The sequence below is a fragment of the Epinephelus moara genome, chromosome 7, assembly GCF_006386435.1.
Source record: "Epinephelus moara isolate mb chromosome 7, YSFRI_EMoa_1.0, whole genome shotgun sequence".
NCBI lineage: Eukaryota > Metazoa > Chordata > Actinopteri > Perciformes > Serranidae > Epinephelus > Epinephelus moara.
Window position 1 is genome coordinate 6,008,170 of NC_065512.1, and position 16,018 is coordinate 6,024,187.

Sequence of the window (16,018 nt, forward strand, 5' to 3'; positions counted from 1 at the left end):
CTGCACATGTGAGCATTTTTGATGATGGCCTCCGTCCAGTCCTTTGGTCTTATCACATTTAACCATCTTTGTTTTTGTTGACGGGCAGTGGCGGCTGGTTTTGAGCCATGACTCCTTCTATTCTGGCTCCAATAACACAACAAGAAAAACACATTTTAAGACTCCGATGGAGCCTACAGCCCTGTGGGGGAGAGGCAGCTGCACCTCCAGATAACAAACTGACGTCATCGTGACATCGGCCCTAAAAGGGTCTATAGTTGTTGAGATATTTAACTCTGGGCCAAAGTGGTGGACCGACCAGGTGAAAAGATAAAGCCAGTAATGATCTGACAGTGTGAACGCAGCCGCTGTGATCCAACAAACAGACAGTACGATTATCATCAAGCTAAATGTTTCCTTTGGGGGACGTCTGAGGACCAGAGAGGACAGAAATCACCAAAGACTGACTTTGTGCCTTAAATGATGAACTCACTTTAGTCCCAAATGGAGAGTGAGCAGTGGAGGACATTCACCTGAGATCTTCTCTACTGAGGACATCAGTCATCGTTCTGCTGGCAGAGACAAACTCAAACTGTTCTATATGAAAGTGTTTCATGTTGTCGGAGCTGGTCTCCATTTTATTGTTGTATTTTTCTTCAATAGCTACTGTGATTAGCATCACTATAACCTACATGTATGAATAAACAGGAGAGAGATCTGTCCTGGAATTGTGTTTGGTTAAAAATATATTATGGCAAAAAAAACTGGACCTGATGTAACTTTACACAGTTTTGGTAGAAATGTTTTCAAACGTCAGGAACTGAATATGAACACTGATCCAGTGATTAAAATACTTTTCCACCCAGAAAAAAACAGAAAACCACTAAAGGATGGAAAACACAGTGTCTCCAAACTATGTTGTTTGTTTTGTAATAAAGTTGTTTCCTGTATTTGATTTAAACTTGTTGATTCTATCTGTAAGTACATTTCCATCCATTTGTTTTAGACACATTTTAAATTTTGCATAAATTCTGAAAATTCGAAAAATGTTCAAGTGTCACAACTAAAGTTTTTCTCTTGTCAGATTCAGTGAATAAATGATGACGTACCCAAAGTGAAGAGACAAAAACATCAGATCTGTGGAGCGATGACAAGACTCAGGTACAGTTTTCTGAACACGTTCTCACCACAAATGATCCACACCAGAGTTTGATTGTAACCGGACTGAGACCACCTCTTCAAGAAGGTCTCGGTCCGGTTGTTTTCGTGCACACCTGAGTGTGATTGCTGTGTTCACACCTGCCCAAACGAACTGCACTGTGGGGGCAAACGAACTTGAGTTTGATTGAACCGAACCAAACGGCAGGTGTGAAAGCACCCTCAGTTTTGAGACGAAAAAGCTCATTAGTTTTAATCACACTTTAGTCATTTTTATCCTTCATAGTTTTAGTCAACAAAAGTTCATGACATTTTAGTCATTACTTTTATTCATTATGTTTTCTATATCTATCTTTAATTCCCTGAGGCTAATGCATGTATCAGAAATTATAATAAAGGCGATAGGTCGTATAAAAATCCCATTTAGACTATTTTTTCTACAACTACAAATAATTTCTGCACACTTCCAAACTGTCCTTTCTCCACTAGTGTTTGACAGGTTTAAGGGCTGAGTTACGAGCACACACTCACTGATCATCATTTTAAAAGCCCAACATCTCTCTATTTATGCTCTCAAAATTCGTCGGAGGCTTCCACTCTCATCATGTCTGTTTTGAGAACATGGTCTTATTCCGAAGTCGTAGAAATCTGGCGCTTGGGCAGTGAGTTGAGGTGTCAGAAACCAACGAGAAAAGGTGTCCTTAAGCGTTGGCATGATACGCAGGTGGTTGCCGTTATAGTTTAACAGCTCTCGGTGGCGTCAGGGGGAAACATGGCTGGACGAGGACGAAAGTTAGGGTGGGGAAAGTTCAAGTGGGGCGCGTGATGAGTCCAACAAATACCAACTTTCAACCGAGAAAGCGCTGTTTGCATCCCGTAAGATTCTAAAGCCAAACCCTGTTCTTTTTTCCTAAACCTAACCTTTTTGTTTTTGAAGGAAAAAAACGTAACTTCACAGTGTTGTACCGACGTAGTGTGTTTATTTTGAAAGAGACTGTATGTAAACATTACATTTCCTGTTAAAATGGAAGTGTATTTTGAAAGAAGAGAACTTGACAGAGTGTCCCAGAACGTCAACAACCAACACACCCAGGGTACCTTGCACGTCGTATGTGGAAGTCCATGACCAAACGTTGATATGTGACGAGGTCCTGGTGAGACGGTGTTGGTTTTAACCACTCTGCAACTCTCCAGATGGACCAAGATGGTCCAAGAGAGTTGGGAGAAGGCAGCCTGAGCCTTTCTCAGCCTTGCTTCGATGTGTTTTTGGGTCCTGCTGTCGTTACTGATGAGGCTGTCCAGGTGGGTGAAGTCTTCCACAGACTCAAGTGGTACCCAAACTGGATAGACTGAGTTTCTTGAAGATGTTTCACCTCTCATCCAAGAGGCTTCTTTAGTTCTAATGGTGCTGAAGCCTGCGACTCTGCACCAGGCTGATAGAACTGACGAAGCCTCTTGGATGAGAGGTGAAACGTCTTCAAGAAACTCAAGCAACTCCGACACATCACGTTTGTTTTGGAGGTGTTGATGTTGAGTCCAACCTGTCTGGCAAAGTTGTTGATCCTGCCCTCAGCCCCACCCTCAGGATAAACTGCTGGCCTTTTACATTCTTACATCTTTTCCTTAACACTAATAAACACTTGATGAACTAAACTCTCTGACGTCAGAGAGGAAACCAATGAAAGAGAAGCTGAAAACCACCAAAACTTTACAGCAATGTCTTTTAAGTTTTGGGGTTGTTAGAACTCAGAATGGGGCGTGAACTTTTTAATATGCAGCAGGGTTTATGAGACACGACTGATTTTCTCGTTTGGGTCTGAAAAGGTCCAGAGACCACAACAGAGACACACGTGAGGAGAAACGCCCGGTTATTATAACGACAGAGCTCCAGCTGCTGCTCAGAGCTGATCATTGAACAATGACACAGAGTCTGCTCACAAATCAAACTGCTTTAAACACACTAATGCAGAGCACTGACAGACTTCACTGACTAAAGCAGTGGTGGAAGAAACACTCAGACCTTTTACTGACATGAAAGTACTGATACTACAGTGCAAAGAAAATCAGTGGAGAATTTAATTCAACTCTCCGACCTTGAAGCAGATCTTCACCAACTCAAAGTTCACTTTATGAGCAGAGTCGCAGAGAGAAGGATCAAAAGAGGGATTAAAGTTAATCAGATGGACAGAGCAGCCTTTCATCGCTCATTTAGACATCAGAGGCCACTTCAGTATTCACTTAAACTGGAACATCCTCAGCTAATCACATTCAGCTCGTGTCTCAGTCCAGTTAGTGTGGGAACCAGAGGTGGAGGAAGTACTTTACTGAAGCAGAAGTGCTAACACCACACTGTAAAAGCAATCTGTTACAGAACTGAAAGTGTTTCTTCAGTAAAAGAAGCGTAACTATTATCACTAAAATCTTGTTAAAGTTTAAATGATGTCATGAGATGATTCTGACTCACATTAATGTAAAAGCAGGATTTTACTGTTGTAGCTGGAGCTGGAGCTCATTTTGAACAAATGATTAGTTTCATTATGGATCATCTGCTAATTATTTTCTCCATTAATAAATTGTAAATCAGTCAGACACACACGGCTGATTATTTACTGCTGAATTACAGCTCACAACTCGCACCAACTGCTGACGCTGCTCCGCTCCAACTGTTTCTGCTGGCTGGTGAAACATCCTGGTGCAGACTATTTACTGGAGTTTACCAGCCTGTCGCTCATGCAGCATTTGAAGATAACTGTAAGCACGTTCTCGGCTTTCAATGTCCACCATAAACATTTTTGTCTCGTCAATGAAAGTGAAACATAGATTTTGTCTCAGTCTTTATTATCAAGATCTATTTTTAGCTCACCATGGTCTCGTTTTTGTCTTGGAAAAAAGGTCGTTGATGAAAAATTTTCATCATGGGTTTTCGTCAATGAAATGAACGCTGTTCAGTTTGTAGTCGAGCTGCAGGAATTAGTCAATTAATCGATCGGTCAATACATTTTTTTTTTAGTAATTTTCAAGCAAAAATGTCAAACATTCTGGTTCTAGTTTTTAAATGTCAGGATTTGCGTCTTTTCTTCAGGAACGCTCTGGAACGTTGTTATGAGCATTTTTCACAAATCAATGTCCCATTTCCCATAAATCAATCAAACCTATGACAAAACGTATGATACATGTTCCTAAATAAATTTGTATTCCTAAACCACCACAATCAGGAGGTCATTAAGGGCAGACATTTCATTTATTTATATTGCAATTCTTTTTATAGTGTTTTCAGTCTTTTAACAGTCAGTGCAAAACAATCAGTACCCTCACCCAGCTCAGGTCATTAAGCACATAAAGACACACCAGAAGAAGAAGAAGAAGTAGAAGAAGAAGAACTACTACTTTATTTATAAATTATTCATTTAATTTCCATTCATTCATTCATTCATATGTAGTAATAATAATAATTATTATTATCATCATTAAATGAATACTATAGATAATAAAATCTGACAATTAACTTGTGTGCCCTGGGGCCCCCTGGTGGGGTTATTCAGCCATGACAAGAGGCACAAACAAACTGGAAGTGAGCACTCCTCTCTACAGATGGTCTTTGTAGTTCTGAGTCTCTTCGCTCTACCTGTACACCACATCTTCCTCTGAGTGACTCAGCTTGATAACAGACGATCTTCGGAGTGGTGATCCTCTCCTCCTCTCAGCTGACAGTGAGCAACAAACCAGCTGCTGTCTCCTCTCCTCTCATTTAACTATCAGATGTTTTTTGCATGATGCGAAACAAGCACCGAGGACAGTCTAGTCCCAGCACCACCACAGAGAGCTGTTACTACAGCAGATATGCTGATGATGGTGGTGTAAATTTAGGTGATTGGCAGTGCAGGTGTTGTGATGTAAGGTGATTAAATTAAAGTGTTAGAGCAGTACAGAAATAATGAATACCATCTATGGATGAAATGAATGTAGTTAAAGATAAATATATGCACAGACGCTGGTGCAGATTCTGATTTTGAAAAAGTAAAACCTGTGTTAAGTAAGGAATTGAAAAATGCTGGGAAATATAAAATATGAAATGCTAACAGAGCAGTGAATATCTAAATAAATACAAATGCAAATAGGGTGTAAACATCTAAAGAAAATGAACATCATGCAGAGTTATGATAACAGAACAAAAGAGAAACTGAAATTAACATGCAGTAAAAATTAAACAAAATGCTGCCGATTGAACCTCTGGTGAAAATTCAAACTCACAGGAATCAGAATCAACTTTATTAATCAGCTTTATTGATCAGATATGTGAACACATACAATGAATCTGACTCAGACACAGCGTTACAGTTTATATGAGGAAAACACAGCTCATTCTACAGTAACGAAAACACAACCAGTCTCATTTACAGGTGATTAAACACTAAAGAAAACACACTGATTATATTCCATTGAAATCACACTGGACCTTTAAGTAACTTCTTATTTGCTTAAATGCGTTATTTTCCATTTAACTCTTTTAATATATTGTGACACATTACAGGGAGACAACCACACATTTATGAATATTACCCTCGAATAATAGAGATTTATTTTCTCATTAAAATAGATTTTAACAACTCTTCAAACATCAAAGCTCATTTTGAAAAGGTGTTTTTTCACTGGAGCTGCCTTCAGTCAGATCTTTTCTTTAAGCATCTTATTTTGCAGTATCTGACACTATAAACTATATTCTGTGTCAACTTATCTCATCTATAAAATGTCAGATAATTGTGAAAAAGTCTGTTATGATTTCCCACAACCCAGACAGATAGATTAAAATGTCTTGTTTTAGTCAACCCACACCTGAAGATATTAAGTTTATGATCATATGTGATAAAGAAAAGGATCCACTCTTCATATCTGAGAGGTGTGAACCAGGCTGATGAACGACTGAAAGGACAAACTGATAATCAAAACAGCTAATTGTTGCAGCTCTGTTCCTCTAACCTGTCACATAAAGAAGAGAAATCACTCTTCAGCCTTACAGCTCATCCTTTCTGATGTTCCTCTTCTCTTTCTTTTGGAAGACTTTCCCGTCTGGCTGCTTCTTCCAGCTCAGTTTGATGTTGTCACCCAGCGTCTTGTTCTTCAGCTTCTGCTTGAGCTGAGACACAAACATCCTCAACGTTATCACTCACACACAGATCACATCCTGCACTGTTAGTTATACTGTACCCATTCATTCATTCATTCATTCATTCATTCATTCATTCATTCATGGAAGCTCCATGTGGGGAGCACTCTGCTTTTTATATATTTCTATGCCTCTGCACCAGCGACAGCCGAGGCATTATGTCGTCTCCTTCTCAGTCTCGTGAACGCGATATCTGAAGAACACCTTTAGGGAATTTCCTCAAACTTGGCGCAAACGTCCACTAGAACTCAAGAATGCTCTGCTCCATTAGAATTTGTAGGTCAGAGGTCAAGGTCACTGTGATCTTGCATCATTCTCATTCTTGTTAACATGATATCTGAAGTGCACCTTGGAGATTTTTTGTCAAATTTGGCACAAATGTTCACTTGGACTCAAGAATGAATTGATTAGTGTTTGTTGGTCAAAGGCCAAGGTCACTGTCATCTTGTATCTGTCTCATTCTCATTAAAGCGATATCAAAGAAAACCTTATGGGAATTCTTTCAAATTTGGCACAAACATCCACTGGGACTCAACAATGATCTGATCAGAAGTTGGTGGTCAATGGTCAAGACCACTGTGACCTAATCTATTGCATCCTTGTGAACGCGATATCTCTAGTGCACCTTGAGGGAATTCCTTTTATTTATTATTAATTTGGCACAAACATCCATTTGGACTCAAGAATGACCTTTTTAGTTTTTGGTGGTCAAAGGTCAAGATCACTGTGACCTCATCCGTCACATCCTCGTGAATGTATTATCTCAAGTGCACCTTAAGGGAATTTCTTCAAATTTGGCACAAACATCCACTTGGACTCAACAATGAAATGGTACGTATTTGGTGGTCAAAGGTCAAGATCACTGTGACCTCATGCATCACATTCTTGTGAACGCGATATCTCTAGTGCACTCGGAGGGTATTTCTTCAAATTTGGCACACATGTCAACTTGGACTTAAGAATGAACAGATTCATTTTGGTTGTCAAAGGTCAAGATCACTGTGACCTCATCCATTGCATTTTCGTGAACGTAATATCTCAAGTACACCTTGATGGAATTTCTTCAAATTTGGCACAGACCTCAACTCAGACTCAAGGATTGACTGATTAGATTTTGGTGGTCAAAGGTCATTGTGGCCTTGTAACCATTTCATTCTCGTGTGTGTAATATCTCAAGAACACTTTTAGGGAATTTCCTCAAATTTGGCACAAACGTCCACTTGAACTCAAGAATGCTCCGCTCCATTAGAGTTAGTTGGTCAAAGGTCAAGGTCACTGTGATCTTGCATCTGTTTCATTCTTGTGAATGCAAAATCTTCTTTCTACAAAACATGTTTTTGACTATATCTCAAGAATTAATATGCTAATTATGACAAAATTCCACACAAGTGTAACAGGTTATCACTCAGTGTCATTTCTCGGGACAGTTTTCACAGACATGGAGGTAAACTGGCGTACAACAGCAGAGCGGTAATTCTAGTTTTACCTAAGATGGCGCCAACCTGTTGGTTTTGAAAATGCCCCGACCCTTTTGCACATACATATTTGCACAATGCTCAAGTCATGTCATGTTTATATCATGTAAAGAGTTAAAATGTATATTGTGTATATAGTTTTAGTTATGTCATTTACTTAATGTTCTTATTTTGCTGGTATTATTTTAATAACTCTTCAGCTGTTTGCTTCTCAGTCTGTTTCTTGTACTGCTGTAACGTTAATTTTCTCTGTGGTGATCAATACAAGTCTTATTTTAATTTGCTTTTCAGAGTCATTTGGTTGTTTTGTTGTTGCATAAAATCAGAAAACATGATTCACCTGTTTTAAGATTTCCTCCGCCACAGCAGGGTCATTCAGGTTGAGGGAGGAGTCATTGTTTGTAAACTTCAGTCGGAACACTTGCTTTGTTGGTTTAGCTGTGGAAATTTTTCAGAATGTTATAAATAAAATAACAGTAACATCTGTGTATATTTTCAGCATTAAGTCACCATGAACTTCCTCTGCAGCCAATCACCACTGCTGCTAACTTTACAAACAATTCCATGAAGATGATCAGCATCAATAAAGGTAAAATTTATTGTCCTTGTACTGTTTTTGTTTTATTCTCATCTGATGCTAAAGTAAACCTGAATCTAAATCTAAATACTATTTGAATCGTTGGTTAGCACTCACGTTTGCTATGGCAAATGAACGCTCTCTTGCTGTCACATCTCCAGTTTATCCATTTTCCACCCGTGGCAAAATATGCAACCACGCAAGTAGCAGAGCCCTGAGGTCTCCTGTCTCTCCAGTTTGTAAACAGCGAGCTACTTCCATCCGACCACTTCCAGCCATCTCTGAAGAGGCCGATCCAGGCTGATTGATTTGCAGGAATCCGCGCCTGTACCCTTTGGTTCTCCTCTCTGTCTCTCACACTGGCAAGGTCTGTGTAGTTTGCTCTGCAGTAACTCTGGGCCTGAGGCCACGTCATGGAGATGTTGATGAAGACAAATGTCACAGATTTCTCTGAAAATACCCAGAGGAAAGGAAAATTCAAAATAAGCTTTTTCTCCAGCCTATTTCTTAGATTTGGACCATTTCCCAGTACTTGTTCATACTCGTTATTTGTCTGAAATAATCAGCTCTTGAGATAACGGTGAGAAATGTTTCTCAGTGATCAAAATCAAGCCTCAGCTCTGTGTATTTGATCTGTTCTCAGAGTTGAGAAACCTCTGAGAAGCCTATAAGCACAGCAAAAGATAACTGCTCCTTATGTCTCTGAAAGGCCCTGACACACCGAGCTGATGATCAACCATCAATCAGTGTTGGGCTGGTGGTGGGTGTCTGTTGACCTGTCGCCTTACTTTGCCACATCTCTGCCAAGTTACACATGAACACACTGCAAAGACTGCAGCTGATAGTCAACCACTAGTACGCTCTGCACCTGTGTTTCCACCGAGCAGTCTGGTACCCTTTTTTTTAACTGTTTCCACTGTGAAAAGTTGTGGATGGTACCAATGGAACCGTTCTGTACCGTCCCCATGTTTGGTCCCTCCTCTGTTGGGGTACCTAGCACACAGATCTGGTACTAAAAGGTGGAGCTGTGAACGAGACAGGTGTGGCAGAAAACAGGTGGGAAAACACACAAAGACAGGAAGTAAAACCGGACATGACACACGAGGAGAGAACCTACAAAATAAAACAGGAAGCAGATTAAGTATGAGCTAAACAACATGAAACAAGGAAAACAAACAGAAAACTCAAGAGACAAAGTACACAAGATAACAGAATATGAAATCAAAAACCAGGATGATGAGAGAAACACTAAACAGACAGGGGTCTAGGTACCATGTCTGAAGGGTTACTGTTGGTACTAAAGGTACTGTACTGAAACGGAGCTTTATTGTCTGTCACCTTTAAAGCACTTTGAACACACTCACACTCACCTGTATGAGGAGTGCTGCAAATAAAAAATATTTCCTGGATCGACTGACATAGGCTCAAATAATGAAAACTAAGAGGCAAAAAGAAGCAGAGAAGGAAAACTTAAGTTAATATTCTCACTTTTGACATCTAAGCAGACTGCTGGATAGGTGTCTCCACAACGGCTGTCATGCCATTCTCCAAGACTAGTCATATAACTGCAACGTTCTGCGCCTTTCTTGTTGTTTGGTTGTCCAGAACTCCAGTTTCTGTACTCCGTCTCTCCATCCTCGTAGAAACTTGTGTCTGCCAGTGACCACTTCCAGCTGCACCGGTCATCATACAGTCCTATCCAGGCCTTCTGAAATCAGTATTTGATTGTGATATAATGAGTTGGACCTTCCTCTAACTTTTGTTCAAAGCAACATTTTTTACATAAACTGTCAGTTTGATCCTCAATGACTCTGTCACAGGATTTAAGGATTTTAAGACAGAGTTTCACTTTGCAAAACTCTTAAAGGACAGGTTCACAAGTTTTCAAGTCTGTCTTCAAACAATATTCAGGTGCCCAGATGAAGATTGAAACAGGTTTGCTTTCTGTAATCATTCCTGCTGTTAATACTGGACATTAAAGGGTGACGTCGGTATTTTTCAAGCTGGATCCCATTTTCACACATTTTTGTGTCTAAGTAGCTAATAGCAACAACACGTTGGTGAAGGTTCTGAGTCTGCTTGAGTTTCTTGAACACGTTCTCATCAGAGCTGAAGAAGCCTCCTGAATGAAAGGTGAAACATTCTCAAGAAATTCAAACAAGTCTATCTGCCTACGATTTAGCACTTTATGAAACTGGTCCAGTGTTGAGTGGTGAAACCGGTTGCAGTGTAACCACTTGGGGGTATTGTGCACTGTCGACGAAAAGTGTTTGTTCTTGCCACTGACAGAATCAGATTTTTATTTTAAGTGTATAACAACATCATTAAAAGGATGCATGCAGAGAAAGACCTTTTATTTAAAGACTAGATCTTTTTTTTAACTAGAAAAAGGCCCAAAATTGCTATCGCCAAATCCACCAGACTCCATTTAAATAAACAGTAATTTTATCATCGTAAAACACACCTAGTTCAAAGTAGACAGAAACAAAGTAAAACTCACAAAATTCATCTTGGTTTCCAGGTTTTCAACAATCCCCAACTCTGGTTCAGTTGAAATTAACCCTTAATTTACCCAGATAGATTTGAAAACATGCTGCCTCTTTACACGCTAAAATTAATTTATTTGAATCGAGTCAGGTGGGTTTTGTGATGGTGATATGGGGGCTGTTTCTGGTAGAATGAAAAAGATCATACACTTTGACAAAACAGTCTGTCTCTGTAGGGATCAATTCTGATACAAGACACTTAGAATAACAATCTGAGCCCATCAGTGACAAAAACAAACACTTTTAGTGGACAAACATTGACAGTGCTCAACTGCCCGCCAACATTACATTGCAGCCAGTTTTGCCACTGTTGGCTGCAGCCCTCTTGCTCAATAGACGCTTTTACTGTGAGAAAACAGTACGATGTTTTTTGGTGGGCGGGGCTTAGCTGGAGGCAAAACAATTCCCAGTTCATAAAATTCAGAGCACTGTCTGAATGTACAGTTTGTTTATCCAGAGCACCGCACTCTCAGAGCAGCAGAGCGCCAGGCAGAGTGAACGTGTGATTAACTTAACCGTTGGTTAATTCATGTAGAAATNTCCAGAGCGCCACAGTCTCGGAGTGACAGAGCGCTCTTTTGGCACTGGAGACGGAGCAGCAGAGCGCCGAGCGGAGTGAATGTGTGATTAACTTAACCGTTGGTTCATTCATGTAGAAATATAACGCTCCGTTTCTTCCACCAACAGGGCTCATTTTAGTGTAGAGCATCAGACTGAATTTACCAACGCACCATGTCAGGTCACTCACTCTCCGGGACTGCCAGTGTTACTTGAATAAGTAAACACTGACGGGACCAGACTGGCCGACCCGTATGCTCTCACTCAGTGGATGGATGATGTCACAGGAAGCCAATCTTACAAAGGAGGACCACACTTGTTTGTTTTGCTATGGATGGAANCAATAACACAACAAGACAAATACATTTTAAGACCCCTATGTAGCCTCCAGCCCTGTGGGGGAGAGGCAGCTGCACCTCCAGATAATGAAATGATGTCATTGTGGCGTCGGCCCTAAACGAGTCTATACTGGACCATTCTCGGAACCCATCGGCTGTATTCGACGTCTGACTCCCGGCAGACGGTGATACAGCCTCTGGGGGCAGACCCCCGATTTTTTGGCATTCCAGTTTGATTTGGGCGGAGGAGGCGAATTTCCGTTTCCGACTTCCATTTATATATATGAGTAAATATGCTGAACCATTGCGATGGATTCAGAGTTTGCCGTGACGCCAATTATGTTCCGCCTCGTTAGTTCACCACACGGACCGTTTAACCTGGCAACAACTGCAGCCGGCTCAAACGTGATTGGTCAATATCACGTGGACTACAAACAGCCTACAACCGGAAACCAGGGCTCTTCTGCTCTTCTTCCGGAGGCAAGATCTCCGGGGTTTGCCTACAGACTCTACATTCACTGAATGTAGAGTCTGTATATAGAGACTAATACTGGACCAGTTTTAAAAGTTGTTCCCATTAGTTATTTAGACACAACGAGCCAGGTGGGAAAATACAGAAACTTCCCTTTAAGAGATCCCCTCGTCATGCACTTTCAACATAAGTACTCAGTCGATCTGTGTAAAAACATATTGAAAGGTTGATGTGAAGTTAATATGAGGCTTCAGCTGTCTGTGGATATCCTCCAAAGGTACAGTCTGTCTATTACAAAATTCCCTCCTTATTTTTTTTACCGCAGCTCAATAAGGAAACGTGATGAGGGAAGTTTCCACTAAAAACACTGTATACTTCTGCTCTACTACATTTCAGAGAGGAACACTGAGCTATTTCTGCACTACACTAAGTTATTAGTAATATGAAGGATCAGATTTGAACACTTTCAATCCACACAGTTATCAAAATGACTCTGAAATGAAAACGAGACAAAAGTGAACTCACTGAGAATGAGTCAGCCAGTTTGGCGTGATCTGACATGTTCACCACGGTGGTCACGTCCTCCATGTTGTCAAAAGTGGCCAGGTCTGTGTAATTTTCTCTGCAGTAACTTTGTGCTGCAGTCATGTTCTTCTTGTCATAAACAAAATGGTACTGACGTTCAGCGTGAGATGACACGGCACACAGCCCTGTAGTGACAGACATTCACAGTAATCAGATTTAGGCTATAAATGACCTTTTACATCTCTTCACTCTCTAACATTACATTTCAGTGTACTCAGGTGTGTCTTTGTCTCAGTGGTGGAATTAAACAAAGTACATTTACTCAAGTACTGCACAAAGGTACAATTTTGAGTATTTTTAAGCTACTTTATACTATTATTATTGCTCAAAAAAATTAAGGGAACACCTAAATCACACATCAGATCGAGATAAACAAATTATTCAAGTTGAAAATCTTAATCCAGATGTCTGGTGTCTCTGAGTCATTATCAAGGAGACATTTCTCCATGAAACTTTGGTTTCATTTCAATAACTGCTCCTGTTCATACTGGACATGAACAGATTTCTCCTCTTAACATGCATCTACACAGACATAAACTAAAATTACCGCCTCACAGTTGTTTGACTCCGCCCACCAGTCCAGTTTCTCTGACAGTTTACATCCATGTCTGTGAAAACATGGATGCTTCACACTCAGAAGATCTATACAGTGAGCACAGTGTCAAGATTAGAGTCACCAGTTCAGTATCTGACCAAATGTCTTCCCCTCTGTTCCTGAGATATGACGCTGAATAACGGCCAGAAAAGTGTTTTTTCAAAACATGATGATGTCACAGTGAAGTTGACCTTTTGGATGTAAAATGTCATATCATCATTATTTTTACCCTGTTAGACATTTGTGTGAAATTTTGTCATAATAAGTGTACGAATTCTTGAGTTATGGACAAAACATATTTTTTTGAGGTCACACTGACCTTGACCTTTGACTACCAAATTCTAATCAGTTTATTGTTGAGCCCCAGTGAGCGTTTGTGCCAAATTTAAAGAAATTCCCTGGATGTGTTCTTGAGATATACCATTCACGAGAATCAGAAGGATACAAGGCCACACTGACCTTTAACCTTTGACCACCAAAATCTAATCAGTTCATCTTTGAGTACAAGTAGATGTTGGTGTCAGATTTTAAGAAATTCCCTCAAGGTGTTCTTGGGATATCGTGTTCACAAGAATACGACAGATAAGTTCATGGTAACCTTGAACTTTGACCTTTAACCACCAAAATCTTAGCAGTTCATTCTTAAGTGGGTGTTTGTGCCAAATTTGAAAACAATTCTTCAAGTGGTTCTTAACATATCGAGAATGTGGGAATTCACAGGAATGCGGCAGACACAAGGTCACAGTGACCTTGACTGCCAAATTTTAATCAGGTCATCGCTGAGTTCAAGGCCAACAGCTGTGCCACCAAATTGTTAAAATCTAACACATTTGTGTTGAATTTTAAGAAATTCCCTCATGGTGTTCTTGAAATAGCACGTTCACAAAAGTGAGACAGACGAGGTCACAGTGACCTTGACCTTTGACCTATGGCCAACAAAATCTAATCAGTCCATCATTAAGTCCAAGTGGATGTTTGTGGGAATTCCTTCAGATTTGGCACAAACATCCACTTGGACTCTGCAATGAACTCATTAGTATTTGGTGGTCAAAGGTCAAGGCCACTGTGAACTCATCTATTGCATTCTCATGAATGGGATATCCCAAGTACACCTTGAGGGTATTTCTTCAAATTTGGCACAAATGTCCGCATTGAACTGATTGGAGTTTGGTGGTCAAAGGTCAAGGCCACTGTGACCTTGCATCCATCTCATTCTCATAAATGTGATATCTTAAGAAGGCCATGAGGGAATTTGTACTTTTTAGAATTTGATGGTCAAAGGTTGAAGGTCACTGTGACCTCATCCGTAGCATTCTCGTGAAAGAGCTAGCTCTAGTATACCTTAAAATCTCTTCAAATTTGGCACAAATGTCCGCTTGTAGTCAAGAATGAATTACTTGGATTTGGTGGTTGAAGGTCAAAGGTCAGAGTCACTGGGACCTTGTGTCCCCTCATTCTTGTAAACATGACATCTCAAGCAGGCCTTCAGGAATTTCCTTCAAATCTGGCACAAACGTTCACTCGGATTCAACAATGAAATGATTGGATTTTAGTGGTCAAAGGTCAAGGTCACTGTGAGCTTGCATCCCTCTCATTCTCATAAATGTGATATCTCAAGAAGGCCAGGAGGGAAGTTGAACTGATTAGAATTTGGAGGTCAAAGGTTGAAGGTCACTGTGACTTTGTGTCTGTCTTATTCTTGTGAATGCACTATCTCAAGAACACCAGAAAATCTCTTCAAATTTGGCACAACGTCCACTTGTAAGTATTAACTACTTGGAATTTGGTGGTTGAAGGTCAGAGGTCAAAGTCAGTGGGACCGTGTGTCCTCTCATTCTTCTGAACGTGATATCTCAAGCAGGCCTTCAGGAATTTCCTTAAAATTTGGCACAAACATTCACTTGGACTCAACAATGAACTATTTAGATTTTAGTGGTCAAAAATCAAGGTCACTGTGACCTCATCCCTAGCATTGAAATAGCTCCATACATATGCTAATTATGACAAAATTTCACACAAATGTCTAACAGAAGGGGAGACATTTGGTCAGGTGAAGGTGTGTGAAGCATCCATGTTTTCATAGACATGGATGGAAACTGTCAGAGAAACCTGACTGCTTTCAACCTTGAGGTGATAATTCTAATTGTTTTAAAAGTCAGTTTTTCAACAGGAAACATTTAAGTGTGGAAAACATGCAAAAAAGTAAGAAATCAGGAAGGGGGCAAACACTTTTTCACACCACTGTACCTCACTCCTGACTCAAAATGTAACTGTTATATTTACTAATATACTAATATGTGTATGTATATATTGTAGTCGCAGACCAGCTGTGTGAGTTTCTCCATGATAATAATTTATTTGAGGAATTTCAGTCAGGATTTAGAGTGCATCATAGCACTGAGACAGCACTAGTTAAAATTACATATGACCTTCTGATTGCTTCAGACAAAGGACTCGTCTCTGTACTTGTTTTATTAGATCTTAGTGCGGCGTTTGACACAATTGACCATCAAATTCTGCTACAGAGACTGGAACACTTAATTGGCCTAAAAGGTTCTGCACTGAGCTGGT

At 40.1% G+C, this 16,018-nt stretch overlaps 1 protein-coding gene across 3 annotated transcripts in view; it reads left to right on the plus strand.

The window, feature by feature from the left end:
• Positions 1-16,018, plus strand: part of tgfbr2l (transforming growth factor beta receptor-like) — a 397,772-nt gene that overhangs the window by 20,304 nt on the left and 361,450 nt on the right. The gene's annotated exons all lie outside the window — the stretch shown is intronic.